Source organism: Mirounga leonina, unplaced genomic scaffold (genome assembly GCF_011800145.1).
Source record: "Mirounga leonina isolate KUSES-001 unplaced genomic scaffold, KU_Mleo_1.0 Mir_154, whole genome shotgun sequence".
Lineage (NCBI taxonomy): Eukaryota > Metazoa > Chordata > Mammalia > Carnivora > Phocidae > Mirounga > Mirounga leonina.
In genome coordinates, this window is record NW_023270389.1 from 15,833,551 (window position 1) to 15,841,058 (window position 7,508).

Here is a 7,508-nt window from a genome sequence, read left to right on the forward strand (position 1 = left end):
AGTCCAATGTGGGGCTTGAACTCACAACTCTGAGATCAAGACCTGAGCTGAGATCAAGAGTCAGAGGCTTAACTGACGGAGCCACCCATGCTGACATCCAGAATTGTTTTTCTTACACTGTTTTATTATATAAGTTATTTAATTCCTTTGTCAGTATTCCATTTTTTCATGTTCACTTCACTTAATTTGATCAGAAGTATCTAAAAGATATGCACAGTGTCTTATGCTTAGTTTTGTTTTCCATGGTACTTAACATTGGCCTTTTCACAGAGTAGGAGGGTATATGCATTTGATATACATATACAGATACATATCCATGAAAACTCACACCAATAACAGATATAGTTAACTGGTATTTTTTTTTTTTAAGATTTAGTTATTTTTTATTTGAGAGAGAGAGAGAAAGAAACAGTGTACGAGTGGGGTGGAGGGCAGAGGGAGTGAGAGAGGAGAAACAGACTCCCTGCTGAAAGGGGAACACTATGCGGGGCTCCTTCTCAGGACCCTGAGATCATGACCTCAGCCAAAATCAAGAGTTGGACGCTTAACTGACTAAGCCACCCTGGCGTACCTTAACTGGTATATTTAATGTACACAATGTTTGGGATGTAATTAAAATGCAATATTATTTTGGTCTCTCACTCTCCATTTAAATTGTATTCAGTAAATTTTTAACCTTGCCACTAAATAAAAAATGTGGTAGACCTCACAGCTCTTATGACCAATCCTAAACAATAGAAAATCTTAAAGTTATTTTTATTCACAGAACATTCTCAAGTTTGAAAAAAAAAAAACCAAAAACAAACCTAGAGTTTCCCGTCCAATGTATTAATCTTCTTCAATGTTCATTGAAGTATGACATAATTTCCTTGTGTCCCAGTTAATATTTACAATAGGCTGCTCACCAATCTGGGGAAAGATAAAGGGCTAATTGGCTTCCTCTTTCTTTTTCACTGCCTACCCAGCCCTTGTCCACCATCATTGTCTCTCATTTCCCGTCTCTACTAAAGAAACCTGATTTTGCAAACTCTTGCATTTAGGTTGAGACTCTATATCTCTTTCTATACACGTTAGCTCTTTCCTATTTTATTTTACGAAATTTCATGGTAAATCTCCCTTTACACTTTTATTACGTAATTTACTTATATTTTCATCTCCCTAACATGCTCTCAGAACTCTCTTTTGAAAGTTTTACTCCTTTTCTAAGGAAGGCATTGAGTTTCTTAAACCTAAAAAGTTTATTTTTCCTCCTTCCCAGTGGAGCGACTAGAAGGAATATTTCTTCTTTTTATGTGTCTAGTATATCAAATTTTCTCATGCTTTTATGATTGGATTTCTCCCAGAGGGTCTAAAATCAAAGTGTTTCCTTTTACATATCTAGTGTTTTCTTTGTTCTGTATCCTATATCCTTTGCCTTTCTCATATTTTTACCAACACAGTGAGTTCTTCTTTTGGGAATGAGGGCCAGAACTTCTCTACTCTTTGTTCCTCTGTCTAGGGACTCTTCTTTGCTGTAGGGGGCTGGTTCTTTCTTCCTGGCCATCCTTCCTTTGGATATCCAGGAACAGCACCCTTCCCTCCATGAGGCCAACCTATAGTATTACTAGTATTAGTGTTATGGCCCCACAGGCAAATTCTTCCCTTTATTTTTCAATATGGGATTCTCTATTAAGTCTACTCAAGTTCAGAAAGTTCTTTTCTATTCTCAGTGTATGAAACCATCACTTTTTCTTCTACTTGTCCCAAGTTATATGGTCTTTACCCCTTGCTCAGCAGATAAATTGCCATTTCTCTTCTCATGCTAAATAAAATTTATTGTCACTTCTATCTATTAATCATCAATTTCGTATTTCATATTATGTCTATGGTTTGGGACTCTTCCTTGAACTTGAGGCTATTGTACTTATTCTTGTGTGGTTAAGAGTTTCTGAGCATTTCATTTCTTCTGCTGCCTTATAAAACTTCTCTTTTATTTGGTACATCAGGCAGAATGCATTATATTCTTCCATTCAAACAGTCAGTAATTGCTTTGTTATTCTCTATTATCTTGGCAGTATATCACTGTTTCTTTTTCCATAACACAGATATTATATTTTAGTGAGGGTAGATCTATATAGATATTATTTTCTCACACAGAGTCTTCATGACTTCTGTGTATAATTTTTAGATATCATAGACCTATTAAAACATAGATGGATTACCATTTTGATACAATACTCAAATTTCATAGGTAATTATTGTATTTTGCTATTTTTATCTCAGGACACATTAACTTCTTTAATTTGATTTTCTTTTAATATCTGCTCTCTATTATTTTTTTCCTTGGCATTTTTAGTGCCTCTCCATTTCTCCTACATTGTTCTCATCCAATTAATCTGTACTCTACAGATGCAAAAACAAAGATTTTAAGCTGACTACACATAGCATTTTACAAAATGTTGAGATTAGAAAGATGCATAGGAAACAGTCTTTGCTCTTAAGAAAATCACAATCCAGAAGGGAAGACATATACTTAAACCAATTAAATTCCAGTGTGCTTTTCACAGTGGCAACATTATATGAGTGGACAGAAGAGAGGACTGTTGTCCCTGAAGATATGAGGGAATGCTTCACAGAGGCAGGTGATCCTAGGCTGCACCATTAAAGAAACAGTAGGTCATCATACAGACAAGGAAAGAAGAGACTTCTGAGAGATGGAATGGCATGTGCAAAGTCCTGAGTTATGGGGCAGCAAGGTGCTGCTGAGTCATTAACTGGATAGGGGTGGGGGAGCTGGGAGCGATGGGGATGGAAAGGCAGATGTGTGGAGGTCATGAAATATCTTCCCCATCCACACTCTAGTAGGAGTGTAGACTTCATTTCTACATGTCAGAAGAAATTATTAAAGGTGAATAGGTAGGGGACTGATGTAGTCAGATAGGACTGATTTGGTTACAGCAGAGGACGTATTTGAAGGTAGCAACACAGAGGTCAACAAGGCAAGTTATGAAGCTATTGTCTAGGAGAGAAACGTGGAGGGGCAGAACCACAGGAATGGCACTGGTGATAGAAAGGAAAAGGCTTGTTCCCGAGTGGGCATGGACCCAAGCAGAAGAGAGTCTAGGATAATGGCAGACTTCTGGCTCTGGGGATGAGCTACCAATGAGGCGGGTAACCCTGGAGAAAGAGTGGTACCAGGTCAGCCTTATTTGTTCTTTGTACCGTAAATGCAGAGTTCTATTCTATCTGAAAGGCTGACCCCTTCAATTTCCTGCCTTCACTTTCTGTTTTGTAGCTCAACACAGTATTTTCTCTGTAAGAAACACAGCATCACAGGGCGCCTGGGTGGCTCAGTTGGTTAAGCGACTGCCTTCGGCTCAGGTCATGATCCTGGAGTCCTGGGATTGAGTCCCGCATCGGGCTCCCCGCTCAGCGGGGAGCCTGCTTCTCCCTCTGACCCTCCCCCCTCTCATGTGCTCTCATTCTCTCTCTCTCAAATAAATAAATAAAATCTTAAAAAAAAAAAAAGAAACACAGCATCACATTCCAGGGAGGCAGCCAAGAATCCCAGGGCAGCTGCAGGTGGTGGATGCCAGAATTGCAGGAGTTGTGATCTGCAGCACGCTGTCGCTCATAGAATGACTTCTGTATGTAGTGCTTAGGCAAGCACTGACCCACAGAATCAAAGTCTTGGTGACCTGGGGAGAGCATGATCTGTTACATTTACTTTTTTTTAAAGATTTTATTTATTTATTTGAGAGAGAGAGAGAGAGAGAGAGCACAAGCAGGGGGAGCAGCAGGTAGAAGAAGAAGCAGGCTCTCCGCTGAGCAGGGAGTCCGAAGTGGGACTCGATCCCAGCACCCTGAGAACATGACCTGAGCTGAAGGCAGATGCTCAACCAACTCAGCCACCCAGGTGCCCCGATCTGTTACATTTATGCTTCCAAAGTTGAATCAATGCTATTATATGCTAAGCAATTTTATTGACATTCTAGGTAAATAATCTGTGCTTCAGATATGCCTAAGCATGTCTTGAGGGCAAGTGGCATGTCGAGCAATATTCCATAAAACTAGTTCCCTGAAGAAACTTGTACATGAAGGCACATGAATACTTTTCTCCATTTAAAATCCTTAAATATAATCTGAAAAAAAAGTAAAATCTGGGTTACTGTGTCCTAGAAGAGCCATATAATATTTGTGTTTAGTTGGGATGCAGCCTCTGTTCACTCTCATAGCTCATGATTTTCCTCTTCTTTTTCCCTCAGTAAATCCCATGGGTATTGTTTCTTCTAGACACTGGAAGTATTTTTAGTGATCTGCCAAAGCCCTCAGATGTTTTAAACATTCTTCTAGTGCATTCCAGGGTCTTATTTTCAGATTTTCTTATTTTCTCTTTAGTAGACTCCACTCCCTCCGCCATGTTCCCCATGGTTATGTTTCTCCTCTGTTCTTCTGTGAGCTCAAAACACTCCGCTGGGATGAAGTCCCTATTACATACCTGTCACCAATGCACAAAGTATATCTGCTTTCCTTTGCTTCATAATTATTATTTCCATTCTTGATATATGTCTTAAGGCTTCGCCTGTAACAATGCTTCCCTAATAGTGTTTACATCTGTCAGTTAGCATAAAGTTTCCCCTAGCAAGACTCAAGAATATTTAATTTTCCTTCAACGTTCCTAAGAGTACTGTTCTTGCTCATAGCACTGATTAGCGGCATCAGCTCCTCCACCTCATCACCCCCCCACCCCCACCTCAGCCCCATACACCTCTGTGGACTCCAGATGCACCGTTCCCCCCCTGTATGTTTCATCTGTCCCCAGTGTGATCCTGATGCCTTGTATTTCCTTCCAGAGAAATGCAGGATCTTTATAAGCCATCCCCCGTGAGTCATCTTTCTGCCTTTGTGCCCAAGTCTGTTGTATTTTTCCCAATGTGCCACAGGTGCATATGGCTCTTCTCCTTCCCAGCACAGATGTATAATACCATCACCTTCTGTTCTCCTATTACTGCTGTTCTATGTGCCCCGGTACACCTTTTTGCCTCACATGCTGCTCAGCTGTGTTATCTTTTCTCATTGCAAGCATCTATCCATATTTCTTGCTTTAGGAGAGCAAGTTGCATCTCTTGCTTGAGGAGAGCAAGAGATGTTTCTAGTTCTCCTAGTTTAGGTACATCTGACTTTACTCAATTGCATAGCATGTGGATTTTACTCTTGGGCACTGAAAGCTTTCCTCCTGATCTTCACCATCCCAGTAGGAATACGGAGTGTTGTGCCTTGCTTTTGAAACAGACTCTAGGGTTATTATTTGCCTTTCCATCTACATTCATTATGACATCAGGTAAACACTTGCTCAGAGTGTGTTAAGAGAAAGGCCAAGTGCCGAGTTCTATGCTCATCAAAATGAAAAAGACATGGTTAATGTGCTATCTGGTATGGACAATAGAATCTCCTTGCTAAGCTTTTGGAGAAATGAGCAAATTTCTTATACAATTGTTCTTGTGTCTGTCAGAACACACCAACAGGGCTCTATATGTCTATAATTTCCAGAAATTATATAGCTCTTCCTCATCGTAAGCCAGTTATTCTAACTTTTGCTTGAAGTGCCTCTATTTAGTAGAGCCAACTCGTTTTGACTCCTGTGTTCCATGATGACCGGGGATTTCAGTCTCATGAATTTGGTTTGCTTACTCATCAATGCAATACAGCAGTGCTGTAGGTATATGGACTCTTCCTCATGTTCAGCATATTTACTTGGTCCTCTCAGAGTCCTGCTTAGAATTTTCTCTGAAGTAGCCGCAATGTGTACTTTTCATCCTCTGTGGTGTGCCTTATTCATCATTGTCTCCATAAGAATTATAAAATATCAACTATGTTCATTTACTTTTTGTCTCCCAGTCTGGTCTTCTACCTGCATGCTTCAGTTCATAAAAATTCTACCTGGGAACATTGTAACCATCCTCCCCTGGTGCAGAAAATATCTCTAAAGAGTTGTTATCATCCCCTTTTGTGCTGGAAGGGGATTTTTTTTTCTTCTTAAATAGCAAGTCTTTATGGAAACTTGCTCCCACATCAGCTTTTATGCGCTGATGTATTTTTCAGCTAACTAAAACTATGAAACACCTACATTATCTTCTTTCTGTCCACTGCTTAATTTCCTTTGTTCTTTAGGGCATGAAACTTTCAGTCTTTTTCTATTTGAATGGTAAGCCAGTACACCGTTAATTTTTTAAGTATTCATTAAGTCTCTGAATATTTATAGAGTACATAGGTAGGCTAGGCCATCTTCTAGGTCTAATAATACAGAAGTGAACACAAATTGCCACCTTCATAATCCTTACATCTTAGGGAGACAGAAGATGACTGAATGGATAAGCAAAATGCAGTTTATAGTACTGAGAGCCATTAAATGCTTATGGGGGAAAAACTCACACCTGGGAACAATAAAAAGTGTGTCTGTGGGCACTGGTATGTGTGTATTGCAGGGGGGAGAGGATTTTGCAATTTTATTTTATTTTATATTTTTTAAAGATTTTATTTATTTATTTGATAGAGAGAGAGCACAAGTAGGGGGAGGAGGAGAGGCAGAAGCAGGTTCCCATTGAGCGGGGAACCTGATGTGGGGCTCAATCCCAAGACCCTGGGATCATGACTTGAGCTGAAGGCAGACACTTAACCGACTGAGCCACCCAGGTGCCCTGGATTTTGCAGTTTTAATAGGTGTCCAGAGAAGGTCTCAGTTGAGGGGTGAGGGAGTGAGCCATGCTGATATCTGAGTAAAGAGTATTCTCGGTGACAGGAACAGGAATTCAAATGCCGTAATCTGGGAGCATGCGCTGGTGTGCAGGGGATACTGGGAGGAAGTCTGGGTAGTTGGAGTGTAGTTGGTGAGGAGGAGAGAGGAAACAAGTTTAGAGAAATGATGGGTTCAGGCTAGGCAGGGCCTTGTAGGCATTTTCCATTTCATAAAGTCTGTATTGTGAGGCCTCTCCATAAGTGCAAACTTGATTCTTCATGGGCCCCACGACCATTACTGTTTTTTCCCCTTTTTCTAGGGGCTGCTGACTTTTTCCCCAGTGGGCTAAAGAACTTTCCCTTAGGGTCCCCTTCCCTCCCTTTCTTCCCCCTTCCTTTCTTCCCCAAGATATTCCTGTTTCTTCTCTCACAATTCATCTCAACAAACATGGTATCTTATCCTTATTTATCAATGTTTTCCTCCTATCTCTGGTAACCCCAGGATGTCAATTTTTCTAAGGACATTGCATTTCTTATTCATTCTCGGGTCAAATGAGAACATGCACACTCAATAAATGTTTGCTGCCGGCATGACAGGAATGGAACTTCTCTCTTTATATACCTGTATACTTCAGGACCACTCTCTGATTTCCACTTATTTCCTTTCTTCCTTGGCTCCTTTAGTGCTTTCAGTGCATGACATAAATCCGACACTCTCTCTGTGAACTGTAGGTCCATTTTCTCCATTCTTTTTTAAAGTTGGCATCTCTGGAGAAGCATACCTTTCTGCTCAC